A 25,726-nucleotide genomic window follows, 5' to 3' on the forward strand; every position below is an offset into this window, starting at 1 on the left:
CGGCTGCTCCCGTTAGGGGTCGCCACAGCGGATCATCCATATGATCCGCATAGTGATTTGGCACGTTTTACACTGGATGCCCTTCCTGACGCAACCCTGGTCGCCTCTTACGACACAGGGAGATAGTACACCTATTTTAACTGGGGTATACACCGGCCCAGTATACTGGTACTCATTTCGCCGACCTCGGAAGGATGACAGGCTGAGTCAACCCCCTGGTGTTATACGACTTGGTATATACATATATACACATATATATATATACATATACATACATATATATTCAGTGGCCCAACGGGGCTTGAACTCAGGACTTTTTGGGTCCGAAGCCACTGCCCTAACCACTGCGCCAACACCAGGATTCCTTGAGAGAGAGATGTGTATATATATATATATATATATATATATATATATATATATATATATATATATATATATATATATATATATATATATATATATATATATATATATATATATATATATATATATATATATATATATATATATATATATATACATACATATATATATATATATATATATATATATATATATATATATATATATATATACATATATATATATATATATATATAGAGCCTGGTGTTGGCGCAGTGGTTAGGGCAGCGGCTTGGGATCCAAAAGGTCCTGAGTTCAAGCCCCGTTGGGCCACTGAATAAATACACCAGGGGGTTGACTCAGCCTGTCATCCTTCCGAGGTCGGCGAAATGAGTACCAGTATACTGGGCCGGTGTATACCCCAGTTAAAATATGTGTACCATATCCCTGTGTCGTAAGAGGCGACCAGGGTTACGTCAGGAAGGGCATCCGGCGTAAAACATGTGCCAAATCACGATGCGGATCATACGGATGATCCGCTGTGACGACCCCTAACGGGAGCAGCCGAAAGAAGAAGAAGAAGATATATATATATATATATATATATATATATATATATATATATATATATATATATATATATATATATATATCTGTGTCTCTCTCACACACACACACACACACACACACACACACACACACACACACACACACACACACACACACACACACACACACACACACACACACACACACACACACACACACACACACACACACACACACACACACACACACCATCACATCGTTCTCTGGTAAGGAATAAACACAACCAACTACACACAATACATGAATTACGATAATTGGTGGTGCTGCTTATTCACTCAAACGTATTAATTGGATCCCGTCAGCTCTCCGAAGCGGAGTAGAGTCGAGCATGGATGGTTATGATGGTCGGCTGAGAACAGATAATTCAGTTGGTAGATTGATTGCTTCTGTACTATCTATTCATGGATCAAGTCAAAGATCCCAAGGGTGCTTCATCGTCCGTGTTGGTGCCAGTGGCTGGCTAATTTGAGTTGGCCTTTTTGTGTTTGCAGCTGAACCCTTGGCTCATGGTGCAAGGAACCCAAAATCAAATCCCCCACACCATATTAGTTTGTTAATTGTATAACAATGTCCTTGTAAGTAATATAAAGGTACTAATATCTCATTATGTCTTTGTTATGCATTTGATGCATGTGTGAGGTCCTTCTGAGCCTTATATTACTGCAAAAAATTTAATTTCATCACTTGCCTGGAGCATAAACATGATAAGTAAAGGTATGTCAAGTTGGATTAGGTTATCGACACCTTAAATGAAACCTTAGTCAATTTGATGATTTTTCAAGGGTGACAATAGAATTAGGAAAGAGGAGAGTAAAATATACCCCCAAGTTTCCCTCTGTTGTGTCCCTTTACCCATTCTACCTCCAAGTTGCACTTCCACTTCTGTTTTCCTGTTCGTGGTCGCTTATCTTGTTCCTCCGAGAGATCTGCTTCCAAGAAGCGAACTAATCGTTCTGGATTCGTCTGTGCTGTCGTGGATTTTATGTTCTCAGTTTGTGTTGATTGTTCGTCATATTGATCAGTGCTTACTCCTGTGTATTTTGCCTGCTCATTACCTCCGCAACCGAAGGTGGATGGAGGTTGTTTTCACCCCTGTCTGTCTGTTTGTTTGTCTGTGAACAGGATATCTCAAAACATTATCAATGGATTATGATAAAACTAGGTGGATGAGTTGGGGAGGTGACAAGAATAAGCCGAATAGATTTTGTTTCAGGTCCGAATCCAGATCCCACCTATCAGTCGGATACAAAACATATCTGTTCATGGATCAAGTCACATGAACTATTCAGGCTGGTGGAGGTATGCACCAAACACAGTGCCCTTCTAGTCTGTCTGTCTGTCTGTCTGTCTGTCTGTCTGTCTGTCACCTACAGGTCACAATTTTAAACCGATCTTCACGAAACTGCACCGCACGGTAGAGTTTGGCATAAGGAAGAAACTATTGTTTTTGAAGTCAAAAGGTCAAAAGGTCAACATAAGCCAAAGGTCATCAACTTAGGTGAGATTTCTAAAATCCTCAATTTTCATCCGATTGACATATATATTTCAGGTCACGGAATTCAACTAGCCTATTATTTTTGAGGTCAACATAGGCCAAAGGTCAACAACTTAGGTGAGATTTCTAAAATCCTCAATTTTCATCCGATTGACTTGAAATTTGAAGAGGAGTTGCATATTTGGTCACTGAATGCAACCATCAATTATTTTTGAGGTCAAATTTGTTTTATGGATTTTGCAAGTATCATGCTCTGCACAACGTCGTCTTCTCGTTTTGTTTGTCTGTTTGGCTGTTTGTGTGCAGGATATCTCAAAAAGTTGGGGACAGATCCGGATGAAATTTGGTGGGCAAGTTTTGTGTGTGACAATGACGAACTGATAAGATTTTAGTGAAGATCCGGATCCGACTACTGGAATTTTTACGTGATTATTCACCATTGAGAGATAGGGCCAAAATTACATATAGCACGATATCTCAAAAAGTTGTGGACGGATTTGGAGGAAACTTAGTGGACAAGTTGCGTGTGTAAGTAGTTGAGTGTAATAAACAAGTTGCGTGTAACAAGGAAGAATTGGTTCAATTTTGGTGAAGATCCGAATCCGGATCCGGATCTGATAATTACCTCTGCCACCGAAGGTGAAGGAGGTTATTTTTTTTTAAGTGATTCTTCCCCATTGCGAGATATGGTAAAGTAATATATAGCATGATATCTCAAAAAGTTTCAGATGGATTCGGATGAAACCTGGTGGACAGGTTGGGTGTGTGACTGCACCGAATTGGTTCGATTTTGGTGAAGATCGGAATCCGGATGTGGATACGAGAATTATTTATTTTTTAAAGTGATTCTTCACCATTGAGAGATGGGGCCATAAACGAATGTATAACATGGTATTTCAAAAAGGTATTGGGCCCAATATGTTCTCGTGGATCAGGCATTACATGGCGGAGGTATGCGTTCTACTGAGTGCCCTTCTAGTTATGTTCTGTTTTGGCCTGTTCTGTCTCTTTGTTCTCATATGAGCGTCGACTTTGTATACCAAAAATGATCTCTGGTATTGTCTATAATCTCGTCTCCATTTCAATAGCCTTCAAGGTCACCAGTTCTGTCCCCTTAAAGCACGAGTCACATTTGCTCTACGGCTAGGATACTGCGGCCGTACCCCCCCCCCTGAATTGACAGAAACGTGCGGCGGCCGCAGAGTTTCTGAGGTGGCCTCAGGGTGGCCCTACGCCGTATGGCTAACTTTTACAGGCCGTAGGGGTCTCCGTGGAATTAAAGCACGGAGTTATAACTTTTTTCATTTCTAGGTTGGCCGTAGCAATTCGACAAGCTGAGCTGTGACGTAGATTTGTTCCATGTCGACCGTACGTAGGACGTACGGTGGGCTTGCGCTATTCGTGCATTTTCCGTAGGCTCTTATCAATGAAAAATGAATTTTGCCAACCCCCAAAAAATTACGGCGGCCGCACTATTTCCACGTTCGCCTTGGGGCCCCTCTGCGGTCGCCTTGCGGGCACCTTGAGGTGACCTTGAGTCTGCCTTGAAAATTATATGGCTGCTGCAGGGACGCCCTAAGGTCACCGTGCGACATCAAATCAAAGACCGTACGGCACCCCCACGTTTTCGGTCTCCACAATTTCTAAATACCCCATGCGGCTACCCAAAAAATAAAAACACATGTGACTGCTAGATTGTGTGACCGTGGAAATACTGCGGCCGCCCTATAATTGCGAGTGGCCGTAGATTTCTTAGACCCTACGGCCACCGAGCCAAATGTGACTGAAGCATTAGATTTTTTTTTCTGTGGATCACCTTCAAGAAAAAGTCTTTCAAGAGAAGCCAAGAACAATTCATGATCTGAAAGATTTTGACTTTACAGCTATCGACGATATTGGGCGTGAGACACTGCAGGCTATAATCAGCAACTGTGTTGTGTGCATTTGCATGTGTGCTCAGAATGATGGAAGAATTTTTTAAAGTCTATATTCATGGAAATAAACTTGAAAGATCCCTCTATTATTGTTTTTTTTTTGTTTGTTTCACCCTCATATCAGAGTTCATTTAACATTTATTGAATTTTGAAATCAGGTACATTTCTTTGGCCCACTCTGAATTGCTTCAATTGTTTGACTTTTATTTGTGTCGTCACTGTTTCAGAAAGTGAATCAGAATTTACCACTTCATAATTGTGAAGAATAAACTTTGAATATTATCCTTGTGTTCACTATGAAATGAGCTGCTGTTGCTTTAATTGATTTTCGTTTGAACTAAACTTCACTATTTTGGTCAAAAAACCTGTATATATAGATCTCCGACTTTTCAGTCTGTACTAGGTCATGAAAAATTAAATTATATTATCGTTTTGTGGTTTTTAATGACAAATTCACACTGCGCAGTTAATTATCTGCATCTATGGAGGTTTCTCACGTGATGTCACGAGGTCACGTGCCTTGATTTATCCAACATCTTGTAGGTCACCATCAAACTTTACCGGCACAGTGAATGCTTTTAAGTGCCCAAATCACTGCTGCTATTTACAATGCCTGAGACTTGTTCGCTACGACAGCAGAACCCTTCAGAATAATGTATGACGGACACAGAAGAAGCACACAAAATTATACATAGCAATACTTATCAAAGCAATATAAATATATATAATAGAAGATGGACGGGGCACACAAACAACAGGAACTACAAAAACAGCAACAACCACAGCGACAACGACAAGAACAACCAGAATTACATGTTGTAAAACATCTTTTTCTCACAAATTTCACTTCATTTTACATCCTCATTGAGATTCACAGATGGACATGCAATATGTTGGCAATTCAGAGATGGACATGCAATATGTTTGTAAAGTGCAACACGCTGTTTGTTGATTAAATCCATAAGTGAAACGACGGGTAGGCACATCTCATAATTACAAATCATACAGCATTCCAATACACATGATCTCCATTCATTGGTGAGGGTAGACTTCACAACCAATGCTAATCTGGACTATGTGTGATTAGGGTTGGCTCAAATGGGGTTGTAAAAGAGCTGGGACCTATAGAGTAACCAGTTGGGAGATGTTCCCCCGATTCACAGCATGATAGAGCAACTATCACAACAGTCAATCAACCACACAGCATTTTGTGACAAGCTCATGTGTTTACAAGCACTTATTACCGATTAATATTGGTTGGTATTTACTATGGACATCACCAGCTCCCTCTGTTTCTCTGACACGTTCCAAATCTGTATCCCATGAACCCAGCCGGCCACAAAATATTTGCAGCCATCCAGGCTCTTATAAGCTTTCATAGCCTCCTTCATGTAGTCAGAGGAATTGCTTACTTGATCATTGTAGATATTAGTGGGCTGTAGGTCAGGCAGCTTCTCCGCATTGGCATGCTTCTCCATGGAGTCAGCAAGTTTCCTGGCAAACTGTAGGGATCTGTTACCCCGCCGACTTCCAATTCCTGTATATACAGGCGCCTGCTCTGCTTATCTAAATGGCGAACAACATTAGATAAGCTGGAGCCACTTCCAGTTGCAGATATATCTCTCGACATTTTGAGTGATCCCGATCCAAATCTGGATTGTTTACAATCTGAATGACTGACAAAATAGCAGACCTAACACGTGGTGATATCACCAGCTTACATCCGTGAGAAACCTCTGTAGAATTCCTTTCTGATGCAACTGTGGTACATACAACAGCAAACCGATGCGAAAAAGATTATTCAAACAAAACAACAAATAGTCACTGTGAGGTCTTCGTAGGACCTGAAGCCATTTCCCTTGAATTCCAATTGACCAGGCTGGCCAACTGTGCGACACAATACAATTCTGATCACAACTTCAAAAGTTTCAATGAACTTTTCCCGAAAAGTAATAATTAATTCATCGCCATTTATTGTGCTTAGTAACCCTGAACTACCTGGTTGCCTCACTGGTTTATCATGTGCGCATGCACTCGATTCCAACGGTGAATGCATGAGAGGTGGCGCCTTAAAATTCCCCTTCTTTTTCCTCCAAACACATCCGTTATTGTTTCCGTGAGCACTCATAACACTTTAAGGTAAATCCAGTAAAACCAAGTTTCCAATTTCAGACCACTTTGCGGTTCAATGTTTTTCATACTATCGCTCAGCGTGTAACGTCCACACCCTGCTTCACACTCTGTAATAACTTTCACAAAAATACATTCGCACAACCGAAAGCCATTACATTTGGATTTATTCCGGATTGTCCGTCATGATAAGCATTTTACAGTTAATACCAACATCCTTGCACCTAATAAGCCAGCACGCACACACACACACACCTTGCTGACCCACAGGTATCAAAACTGAAGCACAGGTTATTTGGTTTGTCGAAAGCCGATGGCAACAGTGTCTTTCAAATAAGCATTGATGTGCTCCTTATTATCAAGGCACTGGTGGGGGAAACAATCCCACAACGAACAAGACGCAACATAAATATGAAAGGGACCTGTGCTGGGAGAATGACTTACGCGTGTGAATCAATATTAGGAAGAATTTCACTCAGAATTTAAATTAAAAATAACACATTGCTCTGACCCTGAGGATATTATGGCCTGGAGGGAAATTTAAAATAAACACAGGTTTGAGAAAAACTTGCTGAGAAAAACAGTAGCTGCGGCAGATTAATAGGGGGATGCTGGGGGCTTCCTGCAGTTTGGTCAAAATTGAAGTTCTGCCTGAAATGACACACCACCTGTGCAAGATAGACACCACCATCCATGCACTGATCTTCATCCAATGGAGTGATATTTGATTCAGGGCCTGTGGTGAAATTCACATCACCGGCGGTTGACCACATCAGGTGGCCTTTACTTTTGAGTGTGGTTGGTAATGAAAAACAAAGTTGTCGTTGATGGGATTCTGCTTGTAGGAATCCCTTTTCAGGATATACTATCTCGGCTCAATAAAGAAACCTGCACCATAAAATTTGGTCACCTTTTCGGTGCAGTGATAGGGGGAAGCAAACAGACCTGAGCAGGACTATACACTGAATCAACCAGTCAGACAGCACAATGTCTGGCAGCTATAGCGAAAGCAAACAGGGTTTTAGGTTGTATTTGTAGGGGGATAGATTATAAATCAAAAGAGGTCGTGTTAACACTGCATAGGAATTTAGTGAGGCCCCATCTAGAATATGGTGTGCAGTTTTGGTCACCACATTTGAGGAAGAATCCGCTGCCATAGAGACGGTACAGCATCAAGCTACGAGATTGATTCCAGGGCGAGCTTGAAGAAGGCAGGATTTTATACATTGGAAGGGAGGCGATTGGGTGGGGGGGGGATCAACTGCAATCGAGATGTTTAAGATAATGAAGGATGTGGACAACATAAATGCAGTGCAGTTTTTAAAAAAATTTTTAGCAGAGTGATCAGTGTTCGGACCAGCGGCCATAGCTTGAGGGTAAAGAAGATGAGAGTTAGGACAGTTTTAAGCCAGGAGTCTTTCATTCAGAGAGTGGTTAATCCATGGAATGGTTTCCCTGGAAAGGTTGCGGCAGTGGTGGGAGCGGCTAAGTTTAAAGGGGATTTAGATAAGTATCTGGATGCATTGGAGGTAGATTGATATGGGGATGTTGATTGGCTGATGTGCATGGTAAGTAGCTTTTGTGTGGATCGGTGACAATACTGGGATTAGTGCAGCGCAGGCATGATGGGCCAAATGGCTTCTTCCTGTGCCAAATTTCCTTGCGTACCCTTGTGTAACAAAATGCACATTTATCTGATACCCACGAGTGTCCAAAGAGGATGAGGAAGCCTCCCGGAATGGAGCGTCTATACTGTACTTTCTTTTTATATTAAGTCGAGGCTCGTGGAGGAGCGATAACATAGAACAGATCAGGACATAACAGAACAAAAGCAACAATAGAAAGAGAGAGGGGAATCACACCAACAGTAGGGTTGAGGGACAAAATAGAGGGCGAGTTGGACAATTAAGGGATGTGGGGAAGAATTAGGGCTCAGAGAGGATGCACAGGACGAAGAAGATGGACACAGAAGCAAACTCTCAGGAAGGACAAAAATGGAAATTTGGAGAGGTGGTCTTGGGAGAGTAATGGGGGTAGAAAAAATATTATATGGTTTTGGATGGGGGATAATCTGAAATGGTGGTAAACAGTTGTCTTGAAGGCCCAGAAGAGATAATGAGATTGAAGAGAATGTGGAAGTTGATTCCACTGCTGCAGAAAAAAAAAGAGAAAAGAATGAGTGGAGGTGACCAGTGATTTTTGATTTTAGGAGTTTCAACAGAAGAGAGTTAATGGTTTACTACATACACCCTGCAGAAAGTGAAGGGGAGGGGGGATAGAGCATGGAGAGAGAGGGTAGAGGATGCAAGACCAGAAAGGAGGCGGTAGAAGACAGAGGGACCATCGACCTGTCTGTAGTGATCGGCCCATAGACACAGTTTCATTGTGGGTCATTCTAATGATCTTGAAAGCATTGGTTTCTATTTCATCAAGCTGAGCAAGGCGTGAGACAGGGGCACCAGCCCAGAGTGGAGAGCAGTACTCCATCAAGGTGTGGATTAAGCTCTTGTATGTGGATAGGAGTTCAGGTGTGCCAAGGAAGGACTTTTCATGATGGAGAATGCCCAAACTGCCTTTGGAAGCAAACTTTGAAATGTAGTTTTCCCAAGAAAGGCCATAGCTGGGAGTAATACCCAGGAGTTTGAGTGACAAAACTTCTTCAAGAGGAGTTTAAGGAAAGTTGATGGAAGGGTTTGCCAGACAGTCTTTGGGAGAGTGAGAGGTTTGTCAGATTTGAAAGACTTATTCCCACTTACCTGGAATTTCGAGCTTCCCACTCACACCTCCCAGAGGAGAAGGGTCGAGTTATCCTTCGGGTGATGTGGAAATGCATACATACATGAAAAGGACTATACACTGGAGCAACAAACGCCCCGTTTAAATGATGTGTGTGAGTGTCCAAAGAATCCCAAGTGGTATCCTGGAATGAAACGTGCAACCTTCCCCACCAGCCATTCAACCGTCCCGTCCAAACCTCCCAGGATGCAAGGTCGACTTCCTGGCTGAAGGAAATGCTTCAATCGTGTTCTCAAATTTCGTCACGTGTTCCCAAGGCAATGTGTGACCCATTTTCAACGCCCAAGCCTTCCATCTATTTTCGGGGGTAGGGAGCACCACATCTTTTGCAATGAAAAGCTTGGCAAGCGAGAATCAAAACTTAGACATTTGAGTCCGCATCAAGTTTGAAAAGCTCATTGACCAATTCCAGGATAGTTTATAATCAGAGAACTTAAATCAATTCTCCTCTTGTTACCCTCAACGAAGGAGAGAGTATTGCGTTTGGGTCTGTTTGTCTGTCTACATGGAACTTCCGTTTTTTTCTCTGCAACCGCTTGTCAGATTGAGACAAAATGTTCACCATAGGTGTGACTACTCAAGTAGAATGTTTTAGTGATAATTATGATGCCACAGGTCATGTGGTGTGGCAGCCATGTTGGGAAAACAGAAAAAAAATTGGACCTCTGTATCTCTGAAACCGCACAAAGGAAAAACTTGAAACTTGGCACACAGCAAGTACTCCTCATGGGGAATAGAATGATTTTTTTTAATGACATCATAGAAGTCATATGAAGTCATAATTGCATATGCAGAATGCTACATCTGATTAGTATGAAAATTTTTGAGGGTCATCTGAGGATAAAATGGTCCACAGAAAAAAAAATTCATGACGTCAGTCACATCATTCGGCAGTCATATTGTTTTAAAAAAAATTTTAACCTTCAAAAATCTTCTCCTCTGAAGTGGCTGAACAGATCGAGGCCAAGCTTGACATGTATGACCACCTATCCATAAGGAACTTCACATATGACGTGAAGTAACCAAAAGCTTCACATATGACGTCATAGATCACATGGTTTAGCAGCCATATTGGATTTACCCCAAAAACTATTTTTAAAAATCTTCTCCAGAATGGCTGGAGAGATCGAGGGGAAACTTCACACAAATGTTCCCCAAGCCATGCGTGTACAAGTTGTTAAGGAATATAATTGATAGGTGACAGAGTTTGGCAGCCATATTGGATTGAAGAAATATATTAAATGTTTTCTCTGGAACCACATGATCAATCAAAATGAAACTTCACAATTATGATCTATTAGTGATGGTGCATACATGTTTTAAATTTCAACTTGATTGGACACATGGTCTGGAAGCCAGAATTATTTATTTATTTTGATGTGGGGTTTTTTGGGGTTTTTTTGAACAAGGCTCACTTGGCTGTACCTGGATGGGTTTGTAGGTCGAGAAGTAGCAGCTGAAATGCGAATCCTATCCAGGTTCCTCCTGATGACTTCATCTTTGCATTTTGCTTGTTCGGGTTCCTTCTGATTACTCCAATGCAGGACTGTACCAATTTGGTCTTCCATTGGATTAAAAATAATAATAATTGGTATACAATATCGAGGTTCGTATAGGAGCTAAAAAAATGAATTTATTTTAATCCCATTCTAAATTCAAATGAGTATTAATATAAAATGTCATGGGTCAGGGTCAGGTGGCCAATCAAAGCGGGGTTGCATCAAGGCGGGATGTCTTGTACCCGGTCATCACTGCCAGCAGTTACAGTACAAAGTGGCAGTTCTATGTCTCATTATTAATTATGTAACACACCAGTACACAAACAACACACAAAACTACACAAACACCACACAAAACAAGTCCTGGCGAGGGTCTGCAATCTCTGATTGCTCTTTTTCTTGTTTAATTTTTGAAACTCCAAGATTCTCACCAATGTGAAGTTGAGCAGCACTTATTTTCTCAACTCAAGACGTATGCTTTTAGATTATTCTTACTCTTCTTTTCAGTGCAGCACAGGGGTGCAGGTAGCAACATTTGCTGTGGGTGCAGCTGCACCACAAATGCAGTGCCCCCGATAGGTTAGAGCAGGAATTTTGAATTTAGCCATCGTGTCAGCAATATCTTACACACTTTTTCACAAAGGACACCATGGGATATTTGACTTCCACTAACTAATGTCCAGAGACGGGGGACATCCAGTTTAACATCCATTTGAGGGAGCGTGCGTGTGCACACACATACACAAACACACACACACACACACACACACACACACACACACACACACACACACACACACACACACACGAATCACCCTGCCTGTGAAACACCAGGATGACAGTTTATAGCTGGGTTTCAAAGTCAGGATAGACAGCTCATAGTTGAGTGTGCAGACGTCAAGGCCATCTTGCCAGTCCTACATATGTCTATTAATTAATTACATACTATTGGAATGTACGTTTTGACCCTTTTAACTGCTGAGACAATTCAAACTTTGAAGACCCTTTAAGACCCCCAAGACCCTGTGGCTACCAAGACCTCAAAAGACTTCTGATGATTATTATTATTATAATTATTGTTAGGGTGTCAAGGCTTCCAGGCAAAGAAACTGTTTTTGTTCAGACTACCAAAATCGCTCATGAAAATTGAATACCAATGAAAATTTGGTCCGTTGGACAAACGGGCCCCTTCGTCCTACAAAATCCACAGGTTTCGTCAAAACTGTTTCCTGTTTCCAAAGTTACAGGAACACTTTTCCAGAAATATATTTTTTTAAATTCACCAATTCAAATGGGAATTACGTGCCTGTGACGTCACAACACATGGCAGCAAAACCGCAAAATTTCAGGTCTCAAGGGTAGTTGTAATAATTCACATAAAGTAAAACAAATTAATTACATATTTGATGTCAATTATGTTTGGCAGTTTCCCCAATCAGAGTTCCCTTCCTTCATGCTGTTTTATACATCAGGCAATTTGTAACGCAGTGGGGGAAAAAAGGAACTTGCATTCCAGAGATGTGGAGCTGAAATAGCTTTTGAAAGTTATTTAGGTAACCTTGGCTCATTTTTGTCATTTTCAATATTTCACGCAAAGCGACGTCGAGCTGAGTGTGGAGTAAAAATGAAATTATAAGAAAGCAGCTTTACAAATTGGCAGTGCTGGGTTGGTAAGACAGCTCAGAGATATGCATATTGGCTTTTGAGCCGTCTACCCTGGGTTCGAATTGCGACCCAGACATAAACTGGTATCCTGGTGTTTCGCGTGCAGGGCGATGCATCAATATCTGCACAGTCTGTCGGATAGTTGTTAAGCGGAGGACCCGTTCACCGGCGCTGGTCGTTGGTGACATTAAAAAGATCCCAGGGTGTCTTTAATGAAGAGTAGGTGAATTATCCGCACCACCTTGAAAAACTACAAATTTCTTCCATCTTTAGTCGATCGTCAGGCCTGGCCAGCCAGTTCGTAAAAGACTTGAAGGCAAAACCTGACCACAGCCGACCCAAAGGAAGGAGAGAATTATTGGGACTGTTCATGAAGTCTCATGTGCATGATAGCAGACAAATATGCATTACCCCCCCCCCCCCAACACGTATTAAGTGAAGAAATCATTTTCCTATTTCGTCAATGAAATCATTTTACTTTACACGCGGCATCGACTCTGTTGAATTTAATCCGTCAATATTTACAACCAAAATTATTGATCATTCTGAGACAATGCACAAAAAACACAGGAATAAGCAAATGATCAATTAGATGAGGAAATTAACTTGCAATGAGATTACACATTCCATTAAGAGTAAATGGAAACAACCAAAAACAAACCCTAATTATAACATCAAGTGTGTCGGTAATTACAAACCAGTGAAAGTTAATCAACACGAGCCAGGGGTTACAAGACTGTTACTTTGAAACTTGACAGGAATGGGATTTACTTATCAATCATTTTTCTTATCAATACATTGCAATTTGAAGAATTGGGATTTTCAAAAACCCCAATAACGACAAAGTTTTAAAGAATATATTCTACACTAGTAGAGGTATACCACACTGTATGTGGAAGGAATTTGGAGTTCCAACTGTATACAATTTGATGGTGTTGCTCCCGGTGGGGCCGTTTCTATCGATGGACAGACAGACAGACAAGAGGACAGAAAATACAACTTTATATAAACTAATACACTCATGGAAGCAGCAGGAATGTTCATGTTATTATCCTCTCTGGGGTATTTAGATTACGGAAGATCCAGGCTCACGTCCATTATTCTGTGGTGGATGCGACAAGCGTAGAATGTCAGGATTCCTCCAGATTTCTTTCAGTTTAGTGTTAAACAGTAGTTGCGACTGTTTAAAAAGGTAATCATATGTCTTTGTGGTTTATTTGTTCACGAGTCAGTAACTGACCACTATATTCGTTATGGGTGTCTGTCTGTCTGTCTGTCTGTCCCGAGCATAGCTCCATGGGTTTTGATCCGATCCTGATAAAATTAGGGTGCGAGGTTTGTATCATGATCTAGTTGTGTTTTCCTGAGAATGGGCGTGCTGTGCCCATTATGGGTGGAGCCACGCCCAAAAAACGTGTTTTTAGGGGGTAGCCGATTTCAAGTTACATCTTCTCCGAGGGGGTTTGTCGAATCTGGCAGGGGTTTCGGTATTTGGTTAGCCCAATGGCACCTGCATAGCCCCACGGAGCTCGATTTTTCATTTTCGTCCCAAGGTCAAGGTCACAAGGTCACGAACTTAGAAAATGTCAAAAAAAATCAATAAATTGGGCATCGAGCTCCAGGGTTTTCAACTGTTTCGAATGAAAGTTGGTATGCAAGTAGTGCTCTTCGAGTACTACAACTTTCATCATTTACGTTTTTTCCCGATTCGTGCCAGTTTGCCCATGGCGTCCCCTCGAAGGTCAAAAAATAAAAAGGCGAACCGTGTACATTGCTCGTGAAGCATCGCAGTCTCCAGACTTGTTCTTTTTATGGTTTTCATCAATGATCTCTCCGACTCTGAAAAATCATCTTTCTCTCTTTGCTGATGACTCCACCTTCTGCTATAATCTCTGTCATCTCTCAGATCGGCAAGGCAACCTCCATCGTGCAAAGTCCTTCCTCGGCCCACCTGAGCTCCTGACCACATACAAAGCTTTTGTCTGCAACCTGATGCAGAACTGCTCTCCCCTCTGGGCTGGTGCTCCTGCCTGCCACCTTTCTTGGCTTCACACTGTGGAAACCAAGGCATTTCGGATCATTGGTACCTCCTGTGATGACGCTGAGTCTTGGGGTCTCTCACTCTCACTGCAGGCAGGTTAGTGGTCTTTCTGTCTTCTACTGCCTCCTCTCTGGCCTCGCCCCCCCCCGCTAAGTCTGAGATATGTCTTGCCCCCATATTTCCTCAGGGTGCTCAAGGTCCACCAGCAACCCCTTCTGGTAAAACTACCAAAATCAAGAATCACTGCTCACCTTCACTCTTTTTCCCCACCTTTAGAACAAACTCCCACACTCTCTTCAATCCCACTCTTCCCTCTAGATCAGGCGTCGGCAACCTAAACCAGGCTGCGGGCCAAGTTCGGGCCACCTCGCGGGCCGCACCCCCCTCCCAACCAGAAAAAATAACAAACACACCTAAAATCAATGATAATAAATGTAATTGTAAATTGAACCTTAAGACCTTCAGCCATCTGAAACAACAACGAAAAAATATTTAAGACCAAGTTAAGTGGACTAGAAGTGAAAATAATTTATTGTGACGTACAGAGACTGTGATATATGTGGAAGAATCATATGTCCACATTTGTCAAATTTGCCGTCGGTTCAGAAATACGTTTCGCGGGCCGCACCTAATGGAAATCCGGACAAGGTGCCGCGGGCCGCACGGGAGGAGATCGCGGGCCGCATTTGACTCGCAGGCCGCAGGTTGCCAACCTCGGCTCTAGGTCTTCAAAACAGCTGTTCACCATCTCTTATCTTCCTCTGCTAATCCACCTCAACGCACCTTAAAATTCTCTGCTTTCCTTCCTGAAAATCCGTCGTGTAAGGACCTGAAAGTCCCTGTAGTGTCCATCTCGTTTACACTGTGAACCCCACCCCATCCCTCTCCCTTTCACAGATCTCCTCATGAATGTGTCTATGCCCCACTGATTTTTTCCTTCCCTCTCCCACCCCTCTTGTCTCCTGCTCCGCTTGTTGTACGTTCTGTGCGTTAGCTCTCATAGGAGCCTCGACATTGTATTTAAAAAAAAAAAAAAAACGTAAACACAACATGAGTAGCTAATATGAAGTGTTTATGAGCCAATTGATCATATTTAACACACATCTAATTGATGTCTCCATAATGTCAGGTGTCCCTCGTCGTTAACATCAAGTGTTCCTCGCTATACATCCATGAAAACTTTTCATACTGTTCAGTACAGATCTACTAGGATTAACTGTTAGCTTTAAACAAAAAATGACTAAAATTCCAGTGGAAGATCGCTATGGAATTGTTTCTGCATAATGAAGGAAGAACATTAAGTGAAATAGCTTGTATCTTTCGATTTTCAAGTTGTGGTGCGTATGAAGCACAATCAACAAGTAGAGAGAAACATGATCTGTAATTGACAGACCCAGGACTGGAAAACTGAAAAGCTGTTAAATAACGATGAGCAAATACTTGAAGATAATATGCTTCATGAATAGAAAGATAACAAGCGCTGAATTGTCAACATACCTGGCAGAAGGCTCAGGTCATTCACGGCTGTCCATGTCTGAGGTTCGACTGAAGGTGTCAGGAATGTGACATTTATTGGTTAATGGCTTGTCATTTGCAGTTTCCACATTATCTGTAAGCTTTCAGGCTCCCACCCATGTGTAGCATAGAAACCTCACGTGTGTGTGTGTGTGTGTGTGTGTGTGTGCGTGTGTGTGGGTGTGTGTGTGTGGGCGTGGGTGTGTGTGTGTGTGCGTGTGTGTGTGTGTGTGTGTGTGTGTGTGTGTGTGTGTGTGTGTGTGTGTGTTATATATATATATATATATATATATATATATATATATATATATATATATATATATATATATATATATATATATATTTCAACCTTCTTGTGGGGTCAAGTGGAGTGTTTCTGGCCCAAATCTTTCAAGAACAAGCTGGCCATACCTGATGTTCAACTGAATGTGGCAGGAATTTGTATTTTATTTGGGGTGTCAGTGATAACTCATCAAGTCTTCTGAAAAAACAACAACACTGTATGATCTTTAACATCCATCTATGACCAGTCCTGGCTGACAGGTCACCCAGATTAAGGTGGACTTCCGATGGACGGTGCACACATTAATCAAACAGCCTGCATGCGAATCACCAGGGTGACAGTTAATAGCTGGGTGAAGATTCAAAACCAGACAAGATAGCTCAAAGGTGAATGCTCATACCTGGAAGCTATCCTGGCAGACCTGTACATCTCTCCAGATGATAGCTATTGCACTGCAACAGAGATTGTTTATCTACAAACGCATAATGTTCCATGATATCCGGGCAATCATTGCGGCGAGGAGTGCTGGAAGTGAGAGGGTGGTGAGAGCCGGGGCCTCCAGCAGGTTTGGAAATAGAATTAATGAAGGGGTTGATTACAGGAGCGTTCCAGGCCTAGAAGTTCTACTGCAGCCCTGCAGCATGTAATATTCATGCTCGCGTTTTATTATAAAGACTGAGCTATTTATAAGGCACCTGCATTATGTATGACTTCACGCTGCAAACCAGAGCTGCATCAATGAAGAAATCTTGAACCGCAAGCAAAGCACAGACAGGCTGCGGACGTTGAGATCAGGGTCCGTGGCACATCACACCCTACATCGGATGATGGTTTTGATGAAAATCTATGTTTTGAGCCAAATAAGGCTTTTCTGATTCAAGGCATTTCAATTACTCCTTCTGAAAGCTTTGTCAAGGCGAAGTCAGACAAAATGAGATTCCACCGACAATGATCCCTTTGTCAGAAGCCACATCCTGAAGAGGGATACGGTACTGTTCATCATTCATGTTAACATATTCCTATGTCAGTGTAATTTATGCTTTTACAGGACAGCTGTGATAAAAAAAAATTAAGCTCCTTCAAATGTAAAGAGAATATTTCGATGAGTTATTCAAAATAAATCTGATCTTTGGTGAACGAGAAAAGTCTCTCCAGCAATTGCTTTTGGGTGATGAAGCTTTCCGTTTAAAACTGAAATGAGTGAAACTGAAACGGTCTGTTTGAATAGTATTGCAGTTGAGAATGTCATCGTGGATTTAATTTTTTAAAGTTTTTCTTTCATTGCAAAAAGTTTCTGAGAATCAAGTTTTCAGGTTCAAGTTTGCTTTTATTTATTTTCTTTTTGGATCCAGACTCGTGGAAGAGCAAAGTGACGGAGGGTAGAATGGTAACATACTGACAGTAGTGTGCTGGAGAAACGACTGAACACAAAACATGACGGTGGGTGAACAAACAGTTAAATGGGGAGAGATGAGAGAAAGAAAGATGGTAACCTGCATGGAAGAGGGTGGGTTTGGTAGGCTTAATGGGGGTCAAAAAAGTAATGGGAATGGATGTGGGACAACATGAGGACTTGGTGCTGGATTAACCTTTTGCGAGCTTGGCTCTAAACAATTTTTTTTTTTTTTGTATACCTTGGTCGAGGCTCGTATGAGAGCCAACACACAACTCACAGCAAGGAGGCATGAGACAAGAAGGGCGGGAGTGGAAGGGACAAAACAGTGGGGAACAGACACATTAGGTGAACTGTGGAAGGGAGAGGGATGGGGATGGGACGGGGAACATGGCGAAGAGAAGATGGACATTTCAGGGACTTTCAGGAAGGAAAGCAGGAGAAATGAAGGAAGAGGGCTTGGGTGGATTATCGGGGGTAGAAAAGATCGAGGATTTGGATGGGGGAAGATAAGAGGTGGTGGTGAACAGCTGTTTTGAAAGCCTGGAGGGAAGAATGGGAAAGAATAGAGTGAGGAAGTTTATTCCAAAGGCGGGAAAAAAGAGGAATGAAAGAGTGAAGATGAGCAGTGATTCGTGATTTTGGTAGTTTTACCAGAAGGGGGTTGTTGGCGGACCTTGAGCGCCCTGTGGAAATGTGGTGGGGACAAATCGCAGAGAGAGCAGGGGGGGCAAGGCTGGAGAGGAGTCGGTAGAAGACAGAAAGACCACCGACCAACCTGCGGTGATTGAGTGAGAGGCCCAAAGACTCAGCTTCATTGCGGGAGATGCCGATGATCTTAAATGCCCTGGTTTCGACAGCGTGAAGCCGAGAAAGGTGGGAGGCAGGAGCACCAGCCCAGAGGGGAGAGCAGTACTCCATCAGGCTACGGACAAAAGCTTTGTAAGTGGTCAGGAGCTCAAGAGGGCCGAGGAAGGACTTAGCACGACGGAGGATTCCCAGTCGGCGACTGGTTTTTGAGGCGAGGTTGGAAATGTGACTTTCCCAGGAAAGGTATGGCAGATAGTGAGACCGAGAAGCTTGAAAGAAAAGACTTCTTCCAGAGGATTGTTGAGAAAGTGGATGGGGAGGTCTTGTAAACGGTCCTTTCGAAGAGACATAGTGAGAGTGTGAGATTTGTCTGGATTGAAAGACATGTTCCACATGTTGGACCAGTTTGTGATTTTATCCCGATCTGCAGTGAGTGAAGAAGCTGCTGCTTGCCGGTCTGAGGGATGACAGATGGTACGGCAGAGGGTGGAGTCGTCGGCAAAGAGAAATAGAGGATTTTCCAGAGAGTCCGAGAGATCATATTTGGGGAATTTGGGGAACCATTGTAAAAAAACAGGAGATCAACACGTAAGTTGTCTTTAACACAACACACAGTGTGTGCGGTGTTTAACCGATAATTAATACGAAGCAGTTTTGATTCATTTTCATCCATTTCTGCTTTACACTCAGGGCACTGCTTCGTTGTTCTCCTTCAAACGAATTCTCCCACTCTGCCTCTCACATGCTCATAAAACAATGCATGAACTGCAACGTACAAAAAGAAAATCTTTTTTTTTTCAATTATGGATGCTTTCTGATGGTTCTGTGATTTTTCCTGGTGTATCGGCTTCGATGTCCATTGGCACGCAAAATTACACTGCTTTCCCATTATCTCGGGTTGCTCACCTGCATTTGTTTTTTTTCATTTATTTATATTTTAATTTACGGATGATTTCCAATCGTTCTACGATTTGTCCCGGTGTTCAGGCTTCGATGTCCGTTGGCACACAAAATTACCGTTCCTCTTCTATTGTCTTGCGTCGCTCACCTGCATTTTTTTCAGTTATTTTTCCCCCATTTATTTATTTTCATGTATGGATATTGTCTGATGATACTGTGATTTTTTTCCCAGTGTATCGGCTTTGATGTCCATTGGCATGCAAAATTTTAGCTTTCTCTGTCACCCAGAAGGTACCAATCTTTAATATCAGTGAGTGAGTGAGTCAGTCAGTTAGTGGTTAGAAAGAGCTTTATACTGTACATGTATTGGATGTATATACTGTTGTGGTTACCAAATTCGCAAACCACCATTCAGGTCCCTTAGGTGAGGTATCTCGGTAAGTACATGTGTAGTTAGGCCCAAACCCGTTGTCTAGTGGGAATACATGTCATTTATGCATGCTGCGACTCTTCAGGATAGCCGTTTTTCTTTTACTATCTTTAATTTGGACCAACCGCCATTGTTACAACCACAACATCAACCACCCACCGCGGCGCCGCTTCACGTCACACCTCGCAACCGTCGCATCGCCACCGTTCTTGCGCCGCTTGTGGGTACCGGTGTTGGACTCGTGCAGGGCGCGCGCCGAACAGCGTGTACAAAACCACGGATTTTCTGCTTCAAAAACGGATCAAAAACGACACACGCCCACTTTTGTTCCGTCCAATCGGTGAGCGAGGGGCGATTTGGCCCCGCCCCCAGGGCGTTGGAGAGCGATCGATATATGCAAATTTATGGATCAAAAAGCATTCACGCCCACTTTTTCTCGGGCCAATGGGGAGCGAGGTGAAAGGTCGAAGGCAGAGGGTCAAAGATGAGAAGGCGAAGCCACGGGGCTTATATAAGCGACCGCGTTCGTCAGTCAAGAACAGAGAGTTAAGACTTCGCAGTCGGTGGAGTTGGCAAGAAGGAGCTGGTCGTCGTCGTGTGCGTTGGAGTCGGAGCGGAGGGGACGGAGCTGTGGAGAAGCGGCGAGGGCAGACGAGGGGGTGCTCGCGTCGTGCAGGGAGCTGCACCCCAGGGAGGCCGACAGCGCGACCTGGCCGAGGTGGAGACGCTCGTCGCGGGACTCGAGGCAGAATAGAAATCCTCCCTTCCCCGAGCATCAGCAACCCCCTCCTGTTTCCCCCCGCGCTGAGATAGTGCGACCAAGGGGGCCCCTTTCCCACCCCCTACCAGACACTGCCCGCGAGGCCCGCGGAGTTGAGGCACCATCGCCGCTCCGCGTCTCATCACCAGACGGGTAGGCCCGACCCGGTCTCGGCCTCAGGCCCGCCTCATCCTTGAGGGTGTTCTTTTCCTTGGTTTTGGGTATGTGTTGTCGGCGCCGTCTGTGAAGTAAAATTGTATAAGTGTTGCCGTGTGCTCGCGTAATCGGTATTAGATCTGCATTGTCGCATTTGCTTTTTGTGTAAAATTGCATTGTTTCTTCTCTTCTTTTCTATGTGCTTTTGGTGGAATTGAATATGTGTGCTTTCCGTTCGTCGCGAATAAATGTGCTTTGTGTTGAACTGTTTCCCGCTTCGCTTCGTCATTTCCTTCATTGAATCCTCATCTTGCTTCACGTAAAGGGTTGGTAGTGGGCTGAATACGCCCGATAATTAATCGAACCGTCGAGGCCGACGATAACACCGCTCGGTTATCCCGATAGTACGGAACGGGTCGCTTAAGTGGCCCGTGTCCGAAGTCGACCTGCGGCGAGGTGCGATCGCCCGGTCTACCCTCCGTGTGGGTACTTAGGTAGGTCGAATTTGGCGAGCAACCCTATCCCACGCGGGGGCTGATTGGCTCGATCGTGGTGAGACCGAAAGGTCCACCTGTGACTGGTTCCCGGCGTTAGTCCGAGAGGGTCACGACTGGATTGTCCGTCCGGTGGGCGACGTGCCGCGATTCGAGTTACGTGGCCGTCAGCACGCCGGCGGGCGCGAATCCGTAACAATACTGTATTTATACTAGCGGGGTGTGCTTACACATTGCGTAAGTATACAAACCAACACCAGGATGCCCCCAGAGACAAACAATGCCTTGACGTGTCCAGAGACAAACTCCGTCCGGATGCATCCAGAGACAAACTCCCTTCAGACACATCTGGAGCAAAATTCCTTCCAGGCACATCAGGAGATAAACTCCATCCGGATGCGTACAGATACAAATACCTCCCAGAAACGTCCAGAGAAAAACACCACCCAGACATGTCCGGAGACAGACAGAGATAGAGATAGAGACAGAGATACAGAGACAGAGAGAGAAAGAGACACAGAGAGACACAGAGAGAGAGACACAGAGAGAGAGACACAGAGAGAGACAGAGAGAGACACAGAGAGACACAGAGAGACACAGAGACACAGAGACAGAGAGACAGAGAGACAGAGAGACAGAGAGAGAGAGAGAGAGAGAGAGAGAGAGAGAGAGAGAGAGAGAGAGAGAGAGAGAGAGAGACACGGGTGGGGGGAGGGGAGTTAGCCGAGAGAATTTGCTCTTCCTCATGAACAAGACACACACTGTATTAGTGCATGGCCGATATCAGCAATTATTCAGGAATCAGAAGATTGGAGTCAGTGTGATTTACCGACTACAGTACGCACTGTATACAACCCAAAAACCTTGAGTATCTTTCAGATTGTTTTGGGGGGATTTCAATAAACAAACTATTTTTTAAATCGTTACATTATCGACGTTTCAGGTAGATGTGCATAAACATTAATCTTTATAAACAGCTGTCAATTGTCATGTGACGGGTGGGAAAAAAAAAAAAAAACATTGGCTCTATAATTTAGAAAACAGGATAATACGGCAAACGGCTCTGAAATCAGGCGTTATCAAATCGATTTTGCTTTGAAACTCACAGAGAAACCATATAACCGTCGTAAGTCATGTACCTCTTACTTGTAGCAACTGCCGACTGTAAAATCCCGATCGTGACATGAACTGCACCGCTTTCGACTGTGGGGTGCTCGGCAAGTCCCTGGGGGGGGGAGGGGGAGGGGTCAATGAATCATACAGCTCAATGAAGCTCGTTAATTTTAACATGTACCTCAATTTTTTGTTCACTCATAATATAATTCTCCAAACAGTAGAAAAAGATAATTTTAATGCTTTGGAAATTTCACATTTTCTTGTGTATATATGGAGAAGGAGGGACCATAGCCTTGCTTGCTTGAAGTAAATAGGTATATAGGCTCAGTTAGAAGACTCGTTATTTCTGTAAATTATTTGATTTCACAACAGATTTCGACACGATATCCGATCCTCAAAGCCGAAATAATATGTCGATGAAATACTTTAATCAGTCCGTGAGAGTAGATCATAGAAAAGTGCATCATATAATGCATGAAAACGCTCCAAGCTCCTAATTTGAAAACTATAGCACTTACAAAAGTGATGTACACAGCTATTCGTGGCTATGATGAACAGGCATTTGACAATACGAGTGAGGAAAGAAAAAAAACAACTTACTCATTAAAAAAAAAATCGTTGCAGCCTGTGCCAAGTCAAGGCATGGTTGAGAAGGCCAAAAAAACATGGCAGCTTCAGACCCAGGCGAGGTTACCCAGGATACGCCTGAAGACCCCAGAGAGCGAGGGGCCAAGGATGGCGCCTAATAAAGGATATGATTAAATAAGCCTGTTTATTTTTAAAAGGGGTCTTTAAATTAACCCAAACTCCCAATTTTCAGTCATGCAATTCCTTGGAGTTTTCTTAGTATGCATGGAAAGTTTCAGGCTGCTCGGTTTCATGGATTTGGAGATATTGAGCAGACACACACACACACACACACACACACACACACACACACACACACACACACACACACACACACACACACACACACACACACACACACACACACACACACACACACACACACACACACACACTTATTAGTGCAGATATTTATATTAATAAATGTCCGTGTGTGTGTGTGTGTGTGTGTGTGTGTGTGTGTGTGTGTGTGTGTGTGTGTGTGTGTGTGTCAGTGTGTCCGTGTGGCTCCTCCATAACTCCAAAACCATGAGACCTAGCAGACTGAAACTTTGTATGTACACGAAGAAAACTCCAAGGAAGCCAACACACCAGGAACAAGCTCAAATGAGCTAAGATCCTCGTCCTCTTAATGATGACGTCATAAAAACGAATATGACGTCATTGTGATGTATCAGGTTTGCGATAAATTATCTGTGGTAATGCCCGGCTTGATTCCCGCAAACAAAATTCAAACAGCTTGCCTAGTTTCGGAGATAATGGTACAGGCGATTTCCATTAGCGGCGATATTATGATGTCAACTTTTTTTCTAGGAAGAATTTCCAAAATTGGAGATGGTTACTGCCTGCGCGTGGGCTTTCTGCATATACATGGCAAGCTTCACGAAGATCCGATGAAAACTCTGGGTTGTGAAACAAAAAATGTCAAAAAATAGGAATGGCGTCATAAAAATTGATATGACGTCATAGTGATGTATAATATGAGCGGTAATTCATCTCTCCTAATGCCCTGTTCGATTCCTGCAAACAGAATTCAAAAAGCTTGCCTAGTTTCGGAGATAATTTTTTAGCCAATTTCCACTAGCGGAGATATTTTGACGTCATAACTTTTTTTTTCTAGGAGGAATTTTCAAAATCTGAGATGGTTACTGTCTGCGCAGGGTATTTGTACATATATATGCCAAGTTTCAGGAAGTTTCGATGAAAACTATAGGCTGTGAAACAAAAAAAGTCCACAAGAAGAAGATGAAGAACAACATGAGTAAGACTTAGAGATCCTCCACGAGGATCTAAAAATCACAGAAGCATCCGTAAGTGATAATATAAATAAACTAGAAGGGCACTCGGTGGAGCACATACCTCCACCATGCAATGCCTGCTCCACGAGAACATATCGGGCCCAATACATTTTTTTAACAAGAAAAAGAGCAATCAGAGTTCAGACCCTCGTCAGGACTTCTTCTGAGTGGTATATTATTTTTTATAGGTTTTAGGGTATATCCAATATGGCTGCCAACCATGTGACCCATGATATCATATGTGTGAACCTTTTGTTCTTCAGGGACAGGCGGTCATACGTGTAAAGTTTCGCCTCGATTTGTTCAGCTACTTCAAAGAAAATTTTTGGAGGTTTTTGTTTGTTAAAAAACAATGTAGCTGACAAATTATATGACTGATGACGTAATGATTTTTTTTTTTCTGTGGACCATTTTATCCTTGGATTACCTTCAAAATTTTTCATACTGATCGAATGAGGCATTCTACATATGCTATTATAACGTCATAACGAGGGCACCGATGATGTAATTTTAAAAATCAAACTCATTCCCCATACGGATTACTTGCTATGTGCCAAGATTCAATTATTTTCCTTGGTGCGGTTTCAGAGGTCCAAAGTTTTGTTTTTTCAATATGGCTGCCACACCACGTGACCTATGACGTCATAATTATCATTAAAACATTCTACATGAGTATTTGCACATACGGAAATTTTTTTGTCTCAATCCAACAAGTGGTTACAGAGAAAAACACAAAAGTCCTGTGCAGACAGACAGACGAGACAGACAAACAAACAAACAAACAAATGGACCCAAATGCAATACCCTCTCCTTTGGCAAGGGTAAATATCATGCTATACAGTAGTATATCGTTTTTGGCCCTATCTCTCAATGGTGAAGAATCACTTTTAAAAATCAAATAATTCTCGCATCCAGATCTGTCTTCAGATCTTCACCAAAATTGAATCAATTCTTCCTTGCACACACCCAACATGTCCACCAAGTTTTATTCGAATCTGTCCACAACTTTTGAGATATCGTGCTATCTCTCATTTTTGGCCCCATCTCAATGGGGAACAATCACTTTAAAAAAAAATCAAATAATTATTGTATCCAGATCCAAATACAGATCTTCACCAAATTCTAATCAGTTCGTCGTTGTCATACACCCAACCTGTCCACAAGATTTCATCCGAATCTGTCTACAACTTTTTAAGATATCCTGCACACAAATAAACAGACAGACAGAAAGGGGTGAAAACATAACCTCCTTCACCTTCGGTGGTGGAAGAAATGAAAAAAAAATAATAATAAAAATCAAATGCAGGTGAGAGACCTGAGACAATGGGGTGGCATGGTTCATATTCTTAATAAACAATGTGCAAGCACACTCTGCTGGTAAATATATAGATGTATATGTAGATGTAGATGTAGATGTAGATATAGATATATAC

General features: G+C 42.7%; 1 long non-coding RNA gene across 4 annotated transcripts in view; it reads right to left on the minus strand.

Annotated features, from left to right (window-relative positions):
* Positions 1-25,726, minus strand: part of LOC147033192 (uncharacterized) — a 130,072-nt gene that overhangs the window by 49,593 nt on the left and 54,753 nt on the right. For 3 of the 4 annotated variants that reach the window (XR_015055476.1, XR_015055480.1, XR_015055475.1), the window contains exon 2: positions 22,392-22,477. This is a non-coding gene — a long non-coding RNA (uncharacterized LOC147033192). The remainder of the gene's footprint in view (positions 1-22,391; positions 22,478-25,726) is intronic. The other variant, XR_015055474.1, reaches the window with a different exon arrangement.

This window comes from Eptatretus burgeri, chromosome 2 (genome assembly GCF_056783735.1).
Source record: "Eptatretus burgeri isolate ZD-2024b chromosome 2, Ebu_testis_v1, whole genome shotgun sequence".
In the NCBI taxonomy this organism is placed as follows: domain Eukaryota; kingdom Metazoa; phylum Chordata; class Myxini; order Myxiniformes; family Myxinidae; genus Eptatretus; species Eptatretus burgeri.